The sequence below is a fragment of the Aotus nancymaae genome, unplaced genomic scaffold (assembly GCF_030222135.1).
Source record: "Aotus nancymaae isolate 86718 unplaced genomic scaffold, 86718_ANA_hifiasm-v0.15.2.pri h1tg000040l, whole genome shotgun sequence".
NCBI classification, from domain to species: domain Eukaryota; kingdom Metazoa; phylum Chordata; class Mammalia; order Primates; family Aotidae; genus Aotus; species Aotus nancymaae.
The window spans coordinates 23,101,138-23,118,653 of record NW_026988454.1 but is presented as its reverse complement, the minus strand read 5'-3'; the positions used below and the strand labels follow the sequence as shown (position 1 = coordinate 23,118,653).

Here is a 17,516-nt window from a genome sequence, read left to right as displayed (position 1 = left end):
TGGTTGTCTGTTTCATTTGAAGACCAGAAGTTCTTAAACAAAGAATATTTATTTCAGATTAATAAGTAAAGTGAAATAAAAGATTTTTTTCCTTTGGAATTGAGGAGGGTCAGTTATTAATAATACAAACAGTGCACCAGATTGTATCTTAGGGTTCCTAACTAATTCTCACCAATGATAATAACTCTGAACCCAGGAGTCTCTGAGACAGTTCTCAATCAATTTGGAAAGTTTATTTTGCCAAGCCTAAAGATGCACCCATGACACAGCCTCAGGAGGTCATGAGGGCATGTACCCAAGGTAGCTGGGGTACAATTTGCTTTTATAAATTTTAGGCAGACATAATACATCAATCAATACATGTAAGATTTGCACTGGTTCGATCTAGAAGAGTGGGACAACTCAAAGTAGGCGAGGAGGGGTGGGTGCTTCTAGGTCATAGGTAGATTTGAAAATTTTCCGATTGCCAATTGGTTGAAAGAATTATTCAAAGTAGGACAGAATGTCTGGGTTACAGTAAGGGGTTGGGAAGACTGAGGCTTTATCCTGCAGAGGAAGCCTTTAAGTAGCAGGCTTCAGAGAGAATAGATTGTTTCATATCAGACTTAAAGTCTGTGTTGGGCTAGGTGCGGTGGCTCACGCCTGTAATCCCAGCATTTTGGGAGGCTGAGGCAGGTGGATCACCTGAGGTCGGGAGTTCAAGACCAGCCTGACCAACATGGAGAAACTCTGTCTCTACTAAATATACAAAATTAGCCAGTGTGGTGGCACATACCAGTAATCCTAGCTACTCGGGAAGGCTGAGGCAGGAGAATCGCTTGAACCCGGGAGGCAGAGTTTGCTGTGAGCCGAGATCGTGCCATTGTACTCCAGCCTGGGCAATAAGAATGAAACTCTGTCTCAAAAATAAATACATAAATAAAAATAAAATCTGTGTTGATATTAACGCTGGAGGGGTATAATGTTGCCCCCTCTTCCATCGTGGCCTGAACTAGTTTTTCACGTTAACTCTGGAATACCCTTGGCTGAGAGGATTGGTCCATTCTGATGGTTGGAGGGCGTGTAGAGTTTTATTTCGGGTTTACGTAACCCATTATTGAAACAATTCCTTGGCCTTAAGGTAATTATAGATTCTGGATGCCATGCTTATATTAAGTAAGATAGCAAGATGCTACTTTTAGATTTGAAGTTTGTCCTATGCTTTTAGTAAATTCAATTGAGTAGAACTCAGTTATTAAGGAGAAAATACTCAAGACCTGAATAATATTGCCACGAATAAAGCAGTTGATTAGTGATTGGTTGACTTTATGCTTTTCGGTTCACGGAAGTCTTATTGCTGAGGAATCTTGACACAGGCAATGCAAGTGTTTGTATGAATATAAAATTAGCAACTATATTTAGCTATAATTAAAATCTAGTATGGTATGTAAAACCTGTTTGTCTTTGACTAGAACTTATTCCAGGTTAATGAGATCCCAAACAAGGCATAGAGTGTATGTCCCTTTTGAAAAGATGGTGATATTTTCTTAATTACTGTCTGTGTTTGGATTAACCGATTTTGACACAGTTAAAAAGCTGCAAAAGCATGGTATGAACTTCTCTTTTTATTACGGCGAATTTCCTTTTTTTAGACTACTTGTACAGATACCCAGTATTACGAGCCAGAAAAATTAACAGGTGTGGATTTAATATGTAGTGTGGATCCACAGAGATTGTACTCATTGTATTAAGCCTAATTTTTTTGTCTTAGTTGTCCTAGTCATATTTAGATCTTATTTCAAACCATTTCTTTTTCATTTTCTGCTAATCTGACGTAATTCTCACCTTAATATCTTCTTTTTTGTGTGTGCAGTCTTTTGTTGTTATAACTCCAATCCCAAGAGACAAAATAATACATTTTGAAAGAGTTTTGAGAAGTTCAGTGCTTGCTTTCCTCTTGCTCAGATAAGTTGTGCTGCAAAGGGCTCCATTCCTCTTCTTTTGTGCTAGTGACAGGAAAGTTCGTTTAGAGATAAAATGTCACCAATCTGCCCACCTCCTCTACTCTCTCAGAGGACTCTACAACTTCCCATTTTCTCATCTATTTAATTGAAAATGCCTTCATTATTTTGAAGAAATTACAAAATAGTGACACAATCTCCCCAGCCTAAGAAGGAGGAGATTTTTTTTTTCCCCAGTAGGACAGTTGTTCTATGTTGAATGTATAGTTTCCCCTAGAATTGAGGGAATAAATATTGGTACTTTTTAAAATATTGATTTCCTTGGGTAGGTTATATTTATTACTGTACAATGTATTATGGGATGTGCTTCTCAAATAGATTCTACACAATCAGAGAAATTTTGACCCTGAGCCTAATTTAATACTTTTTTGCTCCTTCTGATTTTACATAAACTTTTCATTTTTTCTATGGAGTCTATCAGAATCCCAAATCTGTTATTTCAGTCTTCCTTTGATCATGGTCTTCAGGATATTTTTCCTGGAGTTATTATTATTATTTTATAGTATCTACTATATCTACTATTTTATAGAAGAATCTACTATTTTATAGTAGATTGTCCTGGAAAATTTATTGGTACATGAGAGAAAAGTCCAAGGCCAAACTTAAAGGTGCTACTGGGTAATCAAGGGCTCATATCTCTATCAGAAAATGATGGAGGCTAGAAAGTAACTTACGTGAGTGGTTATCGTTTTAAAACCAGAGAAAGATTCATGGGAGTTGGAAAGGGGGACGTTAACGGTGGTTTAGATTTTAGTTTATCAGAGAGGAATGGAAAATAATGTACTTTAAGGGGAGTACATTGGATATCTATAGTATATCCAAAGTATAAGTTTAAAATTGCATTTGAGTAAAAAAAGAAAGAAAGAAAAGAGTTTAACATTTTTCCAGTGAGAGAGTAGGTTGTGTCGGATAGTTATAATGTTCAGATTTTTATATTTTGTAAATAATTTTGTTTTGTGAAAAATTCATGTCAATTTTGCTGAGGTGGTCCTGAGACTGGATCAAAAATTACACCACTGTATTCTTCTACGAACAGGCACACGTTTTTTAAAATTGTTTTACTTGCACAATTGAGTCCATGCTGTTTGTGTTGTATCACATTTGTAGTGTAGTTAATTATTTACATCATCTTCCTGAAAAGGGCAAAATCAGTGGGAAATTTTTCTTCTTAATATTGAGTCACATATGACTATATTTACCTTTGCAAAGCAGGGAAACATGTGAATAAAAGGCGTGGATCCACAATTGCTAAAGCAAATCAATACATGTCAAGGAAAAGCAAAACCCTATGTAGAACTATGTAGAAGCCTATGTACAGAGCTAAATGCTTATTAAGTAAAAATTCCTAATCCTTATCCGCTTATCCATTTTAAATTAACTCTAAAATTAGTATTGAAAAAGTCCTCCTGATTTATTCAAATGGCTGATGCTTACATGTTATTTTGGATCCAGAGATGCAAAATATAAGAGCTTCACACATAGGTTAAATACTTTTCTAAGCTGAATTAGCGTTTTTGAATAAAATACCAGGGTCTGACTCATTACGAGTAAAAATAAATATTTTATTACACATATAATATTATTTAGCTTTATAAATTGTTAACATCATAATAATGATCTCAAGAAGTTCTAAAAATGGAGATAATTATGACAGCCATAAAATGTAAAGCATATTGAATTATATATTTGGTTATATATTAGTCATACATTTTTAGGACCTAAGTTATATTTTTCCCCGGCAGTGTTTTAGTTACATTTTTTCACAGTGTTTTTCTAAAAAAAATAATACTGTATCATTTTGTAATTCTTAGTTTATCAGAGAAACCGACTTTATTTCACCTTTATTAAAGAGTGATAATAAATTCAAATTTAGCTGATATGAAAGTTACCAGTACCAAAATGGAGTGGTTCATGCCAAACAGTAACAAAGCAGAGCCCGGAGGCCATGAATTAAGGGAGCTCCCACATGTATGCCTATGATGGAAACTATCCCAAGAGATTCCTTAGAACAGTCAGGTGCAGGGGCTCAGGCCTGTAATCCCAGCATTTTGGGAGGCCGAGGTGGGTGGATCACCTGAGGTTGGGAGTTTGAAACCAGCTTGACCAACATGGAGAAACTCCATCTGTACTTAAAATACAAAATTAGCCAGGTGTGGTGGTGCAGGCCTGTAATCCCAGCATTTTGGGAGGCCGAGGTGGGTGGATCACCTGAGGTTGGGAGTTTGAGACCAGCTTGACCAACATGGAGAAACCCCATCTGTACTTAAAATACAAAATTAGCCAGGTGTGGTGGTGCATGCCTGTTATCCCAGCTACTTGCAAGGCTGAGGCAGGAGAATCGCTTGAACCTGGGAGGCGGAGGTTGCGGTGAGTCAAGATTGAGTCATTGCACTCCAGCCTAGGCAACAACAGTGACTCCATCTCAAAAAAAAAAGGAAATAAAGAAAAGAAAAAAGAAATTCCTCAGAACCAAACTATTCCAGATAAGCTGCTTGCACAAGGAAATTTGCCTAACAAGAGCTGCCTTCGCCAGTGAGCTGATGTGGATTCCTGTAACAGGCTCCTGGAACCAGTGTCTTTGTTTCAAAACAGTTAATGTGGACTTTTTTTCTTTCAAAAGCTTCCCCTTGCTTCAGCCTCTTTGCATGCACCTGTGGTCGGCCATAGCAAGCATAACCCGAATTGCAATTTCTTGCTGTTCCCAATAAACTCTTTGTTGAGGAAAGCTGGTCCTTCTATTCTTTATTTTAGGTTAATATGAGCATAGAATTTTGTAAAGTCCTGGAGATACATCCATGCCAGGGATTAAATTGGATTCTTATTCCCAAGTAATTTTTGTTCTTGAGGGCACACTAAGGAATTATTTGTGTCTGCCCTAGTTACTATAAATAATTTTGTTTAGTTAAGTAGAATTGTGCTTTTTAAAATAGTTATAGTCCTTAGATACTGTTTTGTTATATTTTGTTTTGAAGATGTTTTTACACTTACTGGCTTCAAAGACAATTTCTGCATTATTCCATGGGCTTTTCTCTTAGTTCAATTTAGAAAGAACAGAGAAAACACAAGCATTTAGGTAAATAATGGAAATAGGATTCATGTCATAAAATGATACCTTGCAAAATTAACAAGGTGGCAAATAATACAGGTGACATTAGTTTTCTGATTAATAATGAGACAGAATCTGAAGGGTTAGAGGAAATGCATATGAATCTGAAGAAATAAAATGAGCTGGAGAAGACACCAAAGGTGATGATCAAGAAATGTATGTTGTATAACGGGGCTGTTGGGGCTCAAGGAGAGCAAATTTTAAAAGGGAACAAGAGATACGGAGAAAGCTAAGTTGGTGATGTGAGTATTATGGGCTTCTCAAAGCATGGTTCTGACTCTGGCAAAAAGTGGGAGGTCAGAGCAGAGTTGGCTGCTTGTAATGGGAGTGGGGGAGAAAGCAACTCTTTAAAAAAATTTATGTCAAAATGGTATTCAGTGGCCCATCACATTGAATCAACACACCTTTATTGAAAACATTATTTAGCTCACACTCTAGGGGTGCATTTCTCTTATTCTCTGAACTTAAAATCCTTTTCTTGTTGATCTTTAATATGGGTCACTAAACAGATTCTGTTTTACCTGATTAAATAAATGGTAACAAGGCCCGAGTCTACTCCTTCTATTTTACTGTATACTTACTTTAACAGTTCACTTTGTCAGACTTCTACCTCCTCTGCAAGATTAAGAAAATTAGTGGTTACAGTGTCATGCAATTCTATTCGGCTTGAAAAGTTATTGAGGCATGTTTTTCCACCTTTTTAAGCTTCATTTATTTATTAGAAGCATTCCCTTAAGTGTATGATGAGTCAACATTTCTTTTGCCTAAGTCCAGTGAAGTCAAAGCATTATTTAATTTAAAATGTGTGCATGTTAATTTCCTTCCCTTAGCATTTAATTGGAGACTGTTTTCCACAGTTAGCTTGCCAAAATGTTACTAGGTTCCTCTGTGGCTGTCTGCTATTTGAACAGACAAGCAACTAATTAGAATAACAGAACAACATGATTGTCATTCTTCCATTCTTACAGGTTATTTTTAAAAGGAGATTTTGTTTAAAAAGAGAAAATCCATATTATATTAAGGAAATACAAGACCCATACTCTCCTTGAGGCATTTTTTCACTCCACCATGCCAGCATTCCCTTATTCTCTATCATAATACCTATCAAGAAATGGGAGGTTTTCCTAAGTAAAGAAAACCTTTCACACATAAATCTTTAAACTGGGAAAGCAGATGTATCAGGGGGTGGCTTTTAATTTGACAAACGATCTCTTACATTACAAAAGAATTTTCTGAAGATTACTTTATGTAGACAACTCCCTCAGTGTACTGAAAATCAAAGAATATTCTACATTTTAAACACCTTTTAAAATGGGCACACCTGTTCTTAATATTCTTATGTAAATGAACCTATTTACACGTGAGTCCCAGTGTGGTGCGTAAATGAAAACCAGTGTATGTTACTCAAATTGGTTAAAGTTAGAGAAATACTCCAAATACCTCAGTCTCCTCTTGCTATACTATTTTGTCCAGCCAATCTCTCATCCTCCCTCCATCCTAATTCCAGAAGAGAGGATAGGAAAAAAAGCAAAATCTTATTCCAAAAAGCATACTCTGGAAAGAAAAAAAAAACTCTCTTGGATAATACTCAGTTTGGGATTTGTTTTTTCCTGTCTAGTTCTTAGTACCTTTAGAATTGAGATAATTCATTATTTGTCACCCAAGTAGGTTTTGAGTAAACTGATATGTTTAATTGGAGCCTTAAAGCCCATAGGATTTATACTGGTCATTTCTGCCAGTTGTAAATCTGCTCATACTTGTACTTCATGAAACCATGGAATAATTTTTCATGTATTTTCATGTGTCAACCTAAAAAGAAACTTAGGCTCTCCAGAACAGAGGAGTTTATTTGAAAACAGCAGAGGATTGCAACCCAGAAAATGTGAACTGAGGCAAATCACAGGCATATCCAAGGGGATTGGGGCCAAAGGGAAACTTTTTTTTTTTTTTTTGAGACAGAGTCTTGCTCTGTCACCAGGCACCAGGCTGGAGTGCAGTGGCGTGATAGCGGCTCACTGCAACCTCTGCCTCCCAGGTTCAAGCAATTCTCCTGCCTAAGCCTCCAGAGTAGCTGTGACTACAGGTGCGCACCACCATGCCCAGTTAATTTTTCTATTTTTTAGTAGAGACGGGGTTTCACCATGTTGGCCAGGATGGTTTCGATCTCTTGACCTCATGATCTGCCCGCCTCAGCCTCCCAAAGTGCTGGGATTACAGGCACAAAGGGAGACTTTTAAGGACAAAGAGGAGAAGTCCTTATAAACTGTTTGTTAAACCAGAAAGACCATTGGTTACAAGGGCTTGCTGCAAAAGTTGGTGGAAAATCGTCATTAAAGACATCATTACTGACAGATGTCCTTGTGCAAGCGGCTTATCTGGAGCTTTGCAGTCCAGGGAAATTTCCTTACTGTAAGTCCTGTTACTGGCAAATGTGTGGTAACTGCAGGAATGTCTATGATAAGGCCTTTACAGGCATTTGTGAGTGAGGGCTCCCCCTTCATGGCCTTGTAACTCCATTCACTGGGGTTTGACAGAATTGATTCTATTTTGGTGTCTACAACTTTCACACATAGTTCAGAATGAAGCTCCTGCAAAATAATACTTATATATATAGATATATATTTTCATGGTATCTAGTACCTGTGCCACATAGTGAATGCCTGAATAAAGGATGACATATATTGTAGTTAGATTTTCTTAGGGACTCTATTGTTTAAATGACTTACAATAAGCACTTACTATGTGACGATAAACACTATGCTATTTATGTTACCTATGCTTCTCAATATTAACACAATTCTATACAGTTTGGAATATTACTGAAATACTCACTTTATAGCTAAGGGAGTAGAGCACATATGGGTTAAACTCTTGCCCAAGGTCAGACAGTGAGTTGACTTGAGTCTTCCCATGTTGTCACTGATGCATCTTCTTCGCTGGCTCTTGCTCCCATTTCTCCCCTCAGTAATATAAAGAAACTACAGCCTTTCATTCCCAATAGGGTGAAAATACACCACTCATTCATTATTTTTCAAGTATAGTGCAAAGGAGAGCAGTTTGATATCCATTTCTCGTTTGGTTGGGAAATTTACCAATAAAGCAGAAAAGCACAGCAGGGAGAGACCTCAGGGGGAACACACACAACTTGGAGATAAACCCTGTTTTTTTTTAATGTTAAAATTTAACTTTTAATTCCTTCGTAGTATTTACACAACTGTCAGTGAAATGATAAATCTTCTACCTCATTTCACAAGAGGGCAGCACTTTCTTTTAAAATTTGAAGTATGACTAAAAAAATACAATCAAATTAACTTTTTCCATCATGAAGTTAAGCTTGAGTGATTTACAGGAAGACAGGAGCCTCTGTCCTGGGGGAAATTTGTGAGTTAAGATGAATGCAGATCTGCAGGGGAACTTGGGATCCTTTTAGAAAATGGAACAACGGATTAAAATCAAGCCCTAGAATTTTTGACTTGCAGTTTGAATTGAAGACTATTTTGGTAACTTCATAAATGTGTAAAAGTCTGTCAAGATCATGACTTTCTCTTCTATTACGGCAAAACATGAAGAGTGAATCGTTTTAATATATTCAAATTGTTTTACTCTTGTCAAATAAAAAGTATTTATTGAGCAATGGTTTTATGTTTATGATTCTACAGGTCATTTGAGGGACAAATGCATTTAACTTTTTTCTTAATTATGTAACTCTCAAAGAGCTTAACTCCCTTGGGGTGACAAGGAAGGGAAAGCAAATTGGCAAAACAACCTGTAAACAAGCCAAGGCAACATGTAAGTAAGGTGCAGGGTGACAGTACAGAATAATGGAAATGGCCAGCTTGGATAGGAAATTGTTGAATTAAGGTTATAATGCAGGGCTTTGAGTAGAAGGTGGAAATTGAATTTGACTTCAATAATAGATAAAGTTTGAATAGATTTAAAAAAACACAAGGAGGCTATTATTTAAGAAAATAGAATCTTATCAACAGAGAAAAAGTACAAAGTGCATCAGGGCATGCTAGGGAAAGCCTGTTGTTTAAAATATTATAGGGATAATGCCTGGTATGTAAGATAAGGCTATATTGTGGCACCTTGGAAGTTACAAATTAGGGCTACATTTTCCAATACCACAGCCGCTAGCTGTATGTGACTATTTAAATGAATTCAAATTAAAATCAAAATGTATTTCCCCAGTCACATCATTAGCCACATTTCAAGTGTTTAATAGCCATCCTACTCTATTGAATAGCACAAAGAAGGAATATTTTCATTATCACAGGAAGTTCTCTTGGAAAGCACTGCATCACAATTATTTTGGGGTTGGGATATGGAGAGTCATCAAAGACACAAGGAATGATATGATAGTATGAAGAAGAATGTTTGGTTTATATCTGTAAGCTGGGAACTTACAGGGAACTTTTTTTTGTTTTTTTTGTTTGTTTGTTTGTTTGTTTTTTGATGTTATGTTTTCCATGGAGCAAAAACAGAGCTTGCCAGGTGTAAGCATTATGTATAAGTGTTCTAAAAAATGTCATATTTAATTTAGATTTTAAATTAGCTACTAATATACTAGCTTTAATGAGGAAACAGAAGGTGAGCTAAAAGAAGTAACATTTTTATTAGTTAAATTAGTCAAATTCAGTTAGGTTTGTCATGTAGAATATAGAACTTGAGAATATAGTGACTCAGGAAGGATGGCATGAAGAAATCCTGTGAGGAGATGTATTAGTTCATTCTCATGCTGCTAATAAAGACAGATATACCTGAGACTGGGTAATTTATAAAAGAAAGAGGTTTAATGGACTCCACATGGCTGTGGAGGCCTCACAATCATGGCAGAAGGCAAAGGAGAAGCAAAGGCACATCTTACATGGTGGGAGGCAAGAGAGCTTGTGCAAAATAACTCCCCTTTATAAAACCATCAGGTCTCATGAGACTTACTCACTATCACGAGAACAGCACGGGAAAGGCCTGCCCTCATGATTTGATTACCTCCCACCGAGTCCCTCCCACAACACATGGGAATTATGAGAGCTACAGTTCAAGATGAGACTTGGGTGGGACACAGTCAAACCATATCAGGAGGTGAAACTTTCATGTAATCTATTTATATTTGCTTTTAAAATTTTGTTGTTAAATAAAATAAAACCAGTGTTAACTCTTAAGTTTACATTGTAGTAAAAATATACAGAAATATTTAAAAATATACACTTAGCTTCTCTCAAAATATTAGGTTTGTGCAAAAGTAATCATGGTTTTTGCCATTAAACCAACCTAAATAATATACTCTTATAGTATATAATAGTATATTATAATATATTTTTAGAATTTTTATCAATCTTTTTGAAATATATGAAAACTAGTGGAACCCTCACTTCTGAAAAACTCAATGCAGGCATTTTGGTATCACATATAATAATAAGAAGGTCTTAATTGTCCTATAACTAAAACTAACTCTCAATAAATTTTCATTGAAACAAGTGCACAATCAATTGTATAGTACTAATGAATGTCTTTCTGATAAGAGTGTTTGCTCAAGTGTTAGAGGAACATTCTACACAGAAAAATCATGGTTCAGACAAGAGTTCCAGGGTCAAGCAGCTGGATAAGTATCATAAAGGAAATCATGACACAGGTCTTTTGATTTCAAGAGTGTTATTCTTTCTTATTTATGAAATATACACTGTAGGACCAAAACAAAATAATATAGATTAGTAATCTAGTTTACATGAAACATCAGTGAATATTTTCTCATACGATTAAAAAGTTTTCTGTATTGCTTTTCAGACCAGCATAGTAGTAGAATGATCTGACTCAATTTTTACTGAGGAAGTTATATTCTGATGACTTAAGTTCTTATCATCCTGAATGATAGTCTTTTCTATACTAGTGTGTAGTGTCAGTTTGCATGTTGCAAATGTCTTCTTCCAGTTTGTGTCTTGCCTTTTTATTTTCTCTACAGTATTTCTTTTTATTTTAATAGGTTTTTGGGAAACAAGTGGTGTTTGGTTACATGAAGAAGTTCTTTAGTGGGCATTTCTGAGACTTTGGTGCACCCATCACCCAAGCAGTGTACGCTGTACCCAATGTGTAGTCTTTTATCCATCACTGCCCTCCCACCCTTTCCCCTGAGTCCCCATGGGGTTGTACTTTTAAAGGCTCTATAACTTCCTAATTATTCCATATTCTGATTTTAAAGTTAAAACACTTTCCAGATCAAATTCTAGATTGAAATTGTGCTTTAAATTCCTTGGTTTGGCAATTTCAGATGCAGAGCTTGCAATGACAAGACATGGAAAATTCCCTCCTACTGTAGCTTAACTTACCCCTACACAAGAACATGGCTGATGTCAGTGTCAGATGGCTGCTTCATCTGTAGAGGTTCATTTCCTTTAGTATTTTTTTTTTTATAGTAACCTTCATTGCACATAAAGCATCCCTTTTCTGAACCTGACAAGCAGGGTCCAGGGTATGAGACTTATTCACTATCACATCACAGGAAAGACCTGCCCTCATAATTAAATTATAATTTTCTTTTTCACTTCTGTAACTTCAATCCATGAACGAAGGTGCTATTCATATCACAGCATCTCTTTAGACACTGGTAGACTCTGGCGCTTTCACTCTGCCATAGTCTAGGTGGGATCACTTAAACCGACTTTAAAGATAAACTGATGCTTCAATTGCCTGGACAAATCAGGCCAGACATTAATTTTCAAGTGTTATCAACAGATTTTTATAAACATTCCAAAAACCTTTAAACCATAGTATCACAGTAGTAGATAACAATGGGGATACTGGTTTCCTTGGAAAGAGAATAGCTTGAGTTATATAATGCCTGTTTAGACACAAAGTTGTCATTTAAGTAAGCAAGAGTTGCTAGTTATAAAGTAACTTATGAGAACAAAAAGGCTTTGTCTATGTGTCCCTTAGAAAAGCTTCCCATTGACCAGCCTTCTGCTGCAGAAGGCTTGTTTCTCTTGAGGGCTGATTTGGTAGTGTTAGACCATCTGGCACCTCAAAACTTCTGAAACTTTTAGGGCAAAAATAATTGTCTCCAGTACCATTAGCTTTCAAATGTAATGATGCCACCCTTTTTGGAATAGATATCTACCCAGGAAGATAGACATGTTTTACTTGGAGATTTTCTATCTATTGATTTAATCTTGTATGAAAAAAGTAACACATGCTGTGGCAAAATTTTCACACAGTATAAAAGATTTGATATTGAAATGACCCATTCTAGACACTCAGCTCTCCAGTCCCTCCCTCAGAGGTCACCATGGTTGCTATATTATAGATCTTTACAGAAATATTATCTATATCTCATAGATTGTACCTGTATATTAACTACATAACTTTATTGCTCCCCTTGCTTTTTTGCATATACATAAGTATGTGCATGCATACATATTAGAGATTAATTATTTGCACCTAGAAACGATCTCTCTCTCTTTTCCATGATTATACAGCATTTCATTATGTGAATCTGCCATAATTTATTTATACAGTTACCTTTTCATGGGCATCTAGATAGTTTTCTTGTATGTATGTGTGTACACATTTGCAAATTCCTAGTGACAGAATTTCTGAGTCAAAGGTTATATGCATTTTAATATTTGATGGGCATCATTAGATTATCCCCTAACCCCAAATTTGGCAGATTCTAATAATATCTAGGAAATGTAATGACTCAACGCAAAGAAATTCTTCATTTTGTAATCAGCCTACTGATTTCCACGTAAGCTGGATAATACATTGTCTGTGTTCACTGTCTATGGAGTACTTTATTGGAAGCTTTTTGGAAATAAGACATAATGTAGAACTCATTGCTCAGAGCAAACATCTGAAGGAAGAGAGATAAGGGTACAGAAAATAAATGTAACTGGAGTGAAGAAAATGGATGATTGTGGTATATGACTTTTTGAGGAAAACCATAGTTGTGTGAGTGGTTCATGTGGTTAAGTATTGACTGGTTATTGGTGACATTTGTGAAGACAGATCATGATTAGGGAGTTGACATAGATTTGGAGTGTGATTTTGCAGAGAATCCTGAATGGGTTCCTAAGTAGGAAGATGACAGGGACATGGTTCAGAGTTGAAGCAGTAACTCCACAATGACTATATGAACCTGCAAGCATGAGAGAAATCCCACTGCTTAGTATTACACACAAAAGTATAGCTGATCGCATGGGGTTAGTTTGAACTTCCTCTGTGTTTACCCAATGTTAGGTCCTTAAGTATGTATTCAAATTATAGGAACAATACCCTCCTGGGAAAGTACCAGCTTTTTACTTGTGACTGAAAACAGCGCTTTCGATTTTGATTTGTTTTGACATTTTCATTGCTGTTATTAAAATTTGTATTTTAATTTTGGCTTTCATTTTCTAAATCTGCATAGCTGAAGAAAATTCAAGAAACCTTTATAAAACCTTTCGAAAACCTTTAAGAGCCTTCTTTTCAGAGCCCTGTGGCTTTAGTTGCATATCCCACTGGCTTGTGCTGTAAGTAGGCATCTGGAATTTCAGGCTTGGCCTCCTGAGATTGTTTCCCTCTTGTCTGATGCTGCATATTTTTTGGGAAGAATATGGTTTGGAAACATTAACTTGCCTTGGCATTATTTTTAGTCCCCTAATAAAGTGCTGTCTGAATTATTAAATATTTAGAAGGTTGCTGAAGGCTGACCCCAGCACCTGGTTGGCTAATTCAGAAGCAAATCAGCTGGTATTTCTCTTCTGAACCTCTACCCCACCCACCCATTCCCCTTAAGAAAAAGCTCTTTGTACCTCTTTCAATGTCTGCTGGAATCTTCTGGCACTATGTTGTAGAAAACATGTTAAATATTGAATCTTTTTCTTATGAATCCTAATTTTTATTTCTCCATGACTACCTGTAAAATTATCAAAATATATAGCATTATATTGAAGAGACGAACATTAAAAATAATTCTTTGTGTACAAACCATAGTGCCTGAACTTCCTGGGATAAAAGGAGAGTTCTCCCTTTCATCGGGGGACTCAGGCCTCCATCCTTAGATTGAACTTTTTGCCCTTTAGGGCTGTATATTACCTTAAATAGCTACCAGCTGACAGACTTCGCTGCTGGCTGACGTTAACTCGAAAGCTGAAATGTATGGAGTGGTCCCTCCCTAATGGAACTTCAGTGGTAGAAGACAATGAATTGAAATCTCAGATCATGATTAAGGTCTTACAGCTATTTTATTTTTGAATTATAAACCCCAAGTTAGAAGGGTTATGAAAAGGAGAATTGTGTTATTTCTTTCACTAGAAATAAGCCGGATCTTTCTTTGAGTCAGAATGGGCTTACAACAAATAAACTTCTCTACCCATGCCAGAAGCTCCTCATTTTAGTAATGAATAAGCCATGATGTAGCGATTTATGTGTAATCACCTATTGACCTCCCATATGCTTCACTTTAGAGGTTCCTAAGAAGCTTTTCTTCATTTCTTTTCTTTTATTCTTTGTATTGGCCAATATAAAGGAAAACTTATTAGATTTTACACAGAAAACATACTTGATCTTTACAGTTTTAAAAATTGTGTTTCGTGGGAAGGTTGCCTTAAGATCCACTGTAGGAGTAAGATATAGAGTTCTTAGTTGACTGAACCATAAAGAATCTTTTATAGCCTTATTAAAATTACTAAATAGGTCATCCTTTAACAAATTATATGAAATATAATTTTTAAGTACAAAAAGTTTGTAAATTTTCCTACGCTTTGAAAGTTCTCGGTAAAGCCATCCATAAGGCTCTCTTCATTTTGACATTGGAATGTGGTTTTTATTGAGCGATTTAGATTTAGATTTTACTGAGTCCGTTGTTGAGTTTTCCTATGCTTCTCTGTGGTTCTGGAACCTTTTTGCTTTCTTATGAAAGTTTACGTCTGTGTTTGAAACGTGGCTTATTTAGCTAGAGATTCCTGGGTTATTCAGTGTTGATCTGTTACAGGGATTGGTAGTGTCAAGTTTATTCCACCTACTGAGGATTAGTGAATAATTGATTTGCACATGGGCTTAAACTGGCAAAATGTCAACTACTTCCAATGTCATCATCTAATTTATTAAGTCTCTCTGGTGATACATTGCTTTCACTGGAGGCATCTATTTTTTGTTTTAATGATTACAGGATTATAGGCGATAATGTATTAAAGAGGTAGTTGGTAAAAAAGTATGGTGGAAATGTAGGTATATTACCAAGATGATATTTTGTGTACTGACTTTAAACTAAGAAAGGACTCTTTTTTGGCCGGGCGCGGTGGCTCACGCCTGTAATCCCAGCACTTTGGGAGGCCGAGGCAGGTGGATCACGAGGTCAAGAGATCGAGACCATCCTGGTCAACATGGTGAAACCCCGTCTCTACTAAAAATACAAAAAAAATTAGCTGGGCACGGTCGTTCGTGCCTGTAATCCCAGCTACTCAGGAGGCTGAGGCAGGAGAATTGCCTGAACCCAGGAGGCGGAGGTTGCGGTGAGCCGAGATCGCGCCACTGCACTCCAGCCTGGGTAACTTATTTTTTTAAGATAAGGTCTCACTCTGGTTGCCCTGGCTGGAGTGCAGTGGTGTAATCTCGATTCACTGCAGCCTCGACCTTCCTGGCTCAGTGATTCTCCCACCTCAGCCTCCAAAGTAGAGTAGCTGGGATTATTGTCACAGGCCACCACATCTGAGTAATGGAAAGTACACTTTTTACAGATATCAAACACAAATTCATGATGAAATGTGCTAACTTTTATAAAAGCAACTCACATTTACAAGTCTTACTTCTAATGTATCACTCAGTTAACAAAGACTGCAATACTTTTGAGTAATATATTAAATATTTAGCTATTTGAATTTCACAGAACGTCTTTGGATCTTTACATGCATAATTTGTTTGCCTTTAACACTTAAAAAACAACATTTTTAGTTATGTTCTTGTGTTTTAGTGAGAGTATAGTTACCCTGTAATTAAATTAGTTAAGAATTAAAAAAAATCTTTTGAATAATTCCATATTCTTTTGATGATCCATTTTGAATATGGATCCACAGAGTTTTGTACTCTTTCTTCTAAAGAGGCTACCATCATAGCTAGATTTGTCAATATTTTCATTCTCATTGCCTCATAACTGCATGTAAGGGAGTTTCCGTTGTCTTTTCTACCCTTGCAGAGGATGTCACTTCTGAGAAGGTAGCTGATAGAGAGGCCACACCTTCTGGATATTCTACTCTCTAATTCCACAGGAGAATGTGCTCTGTTCCTTTCTTCCGTCTAAGACTCAAGTACTTACCAGGCTGATAAAAGTTCTCTTGCTCTTGTCTTTTGGGAAGAAGGCCTAATACAAAGGATACCCTTTATTTTCCCTCATCTTTATGCCTTGTGTTTAGCCTTGGGTGTGGATACAAGATTATTAAATACCATATCGTTCTTGTCTTGGTATAAGAACGCTTTAAACAGAAAGAGTCTACTTTAGAGCAAGACTATGGTATTCCCTGTTGTTTCACGGAGTTTTTGTTTAATTCACTCTTCTGATCTGTGCATGGGGGAATGGAATGGCGTGTATGCACATGTCTCTGATCCCAACCATCCAGCACCCTGGGTGGTAGCTGGAAGTTTGCCCAGCTGAGAAAGATTGTTCTTTTTCTCTCCCTCTTTTATTTATTTATTATTATTATTTTTGTGTGTGTGGTGGTGGTGATGGTGATGATGCTGGTGGTTTCTTTTGTCTTGTATTTATGTAAAAAGTTTATTTGCTGCTCTTGAAAGATCTCAGCATGTGGCCCTAGAGCCTTTACAGACCAGGTTCCCTGTGGCCACTTTCTCTGTAAGATTTTCACCACAATTCTGATGGTTGGTCTTCATGCTGATGTCAGTGCTGTTTTGATCCAAACTGTAGGTTATTTTTACTTGTGAATTTCTGAATAACCATGAGATTAACACATTTGTTTTTGAAATCAAATGTGCGTTGAGGTGAAACTCGTTCTGCTAGAAAACTCATAAAGCTATTTTGCCCCTGGGGACATGCAGGGTTTTATGAATAAATAATGAAAATATTTTAAAAGCTTGTTAAAATTTGTATAGATGGGCATATGTAAAACACATGCTATTTCAATACTGATATGAAAATAAGTTAGGAATGAAATGGAAAGAAAAATGGTTTGCAAATTCAAAAAATAATAACCACATTGTGTACTGTTCCCTGATAAGTTTTTAGTTTTTCTGCTGTTAAATGGAATCTCTTATTACCCTTGATTAAATGAGTACTAACAATATTGACATTTAAGTAACTCGTTAGCCCTTTACAAGATGCATATTTTGATTTCAGGATTTTCCCCCACTTTGGTCTATGCCCTGACGCAAAAAGTAAACTTACTCATGTTAAAATTTACATTATTCTACTTGTAATAGTGTCACCA

General features: G+C 36.3%; 1 protein-coding gene across 4 annotated transcripts in view; it reads left to right on the top strand.

Annotated features, from left to right (window-relative positions):
- UTRN (utrophin) overlaps positions 1 to 17,516 on the top strand; it is a 580,690-nt gene that overhangs the window by 364,914 nt on the left and 198,260 nt on the right. The gene's annotated exons all lie outside the window — the stretch shown is intronic.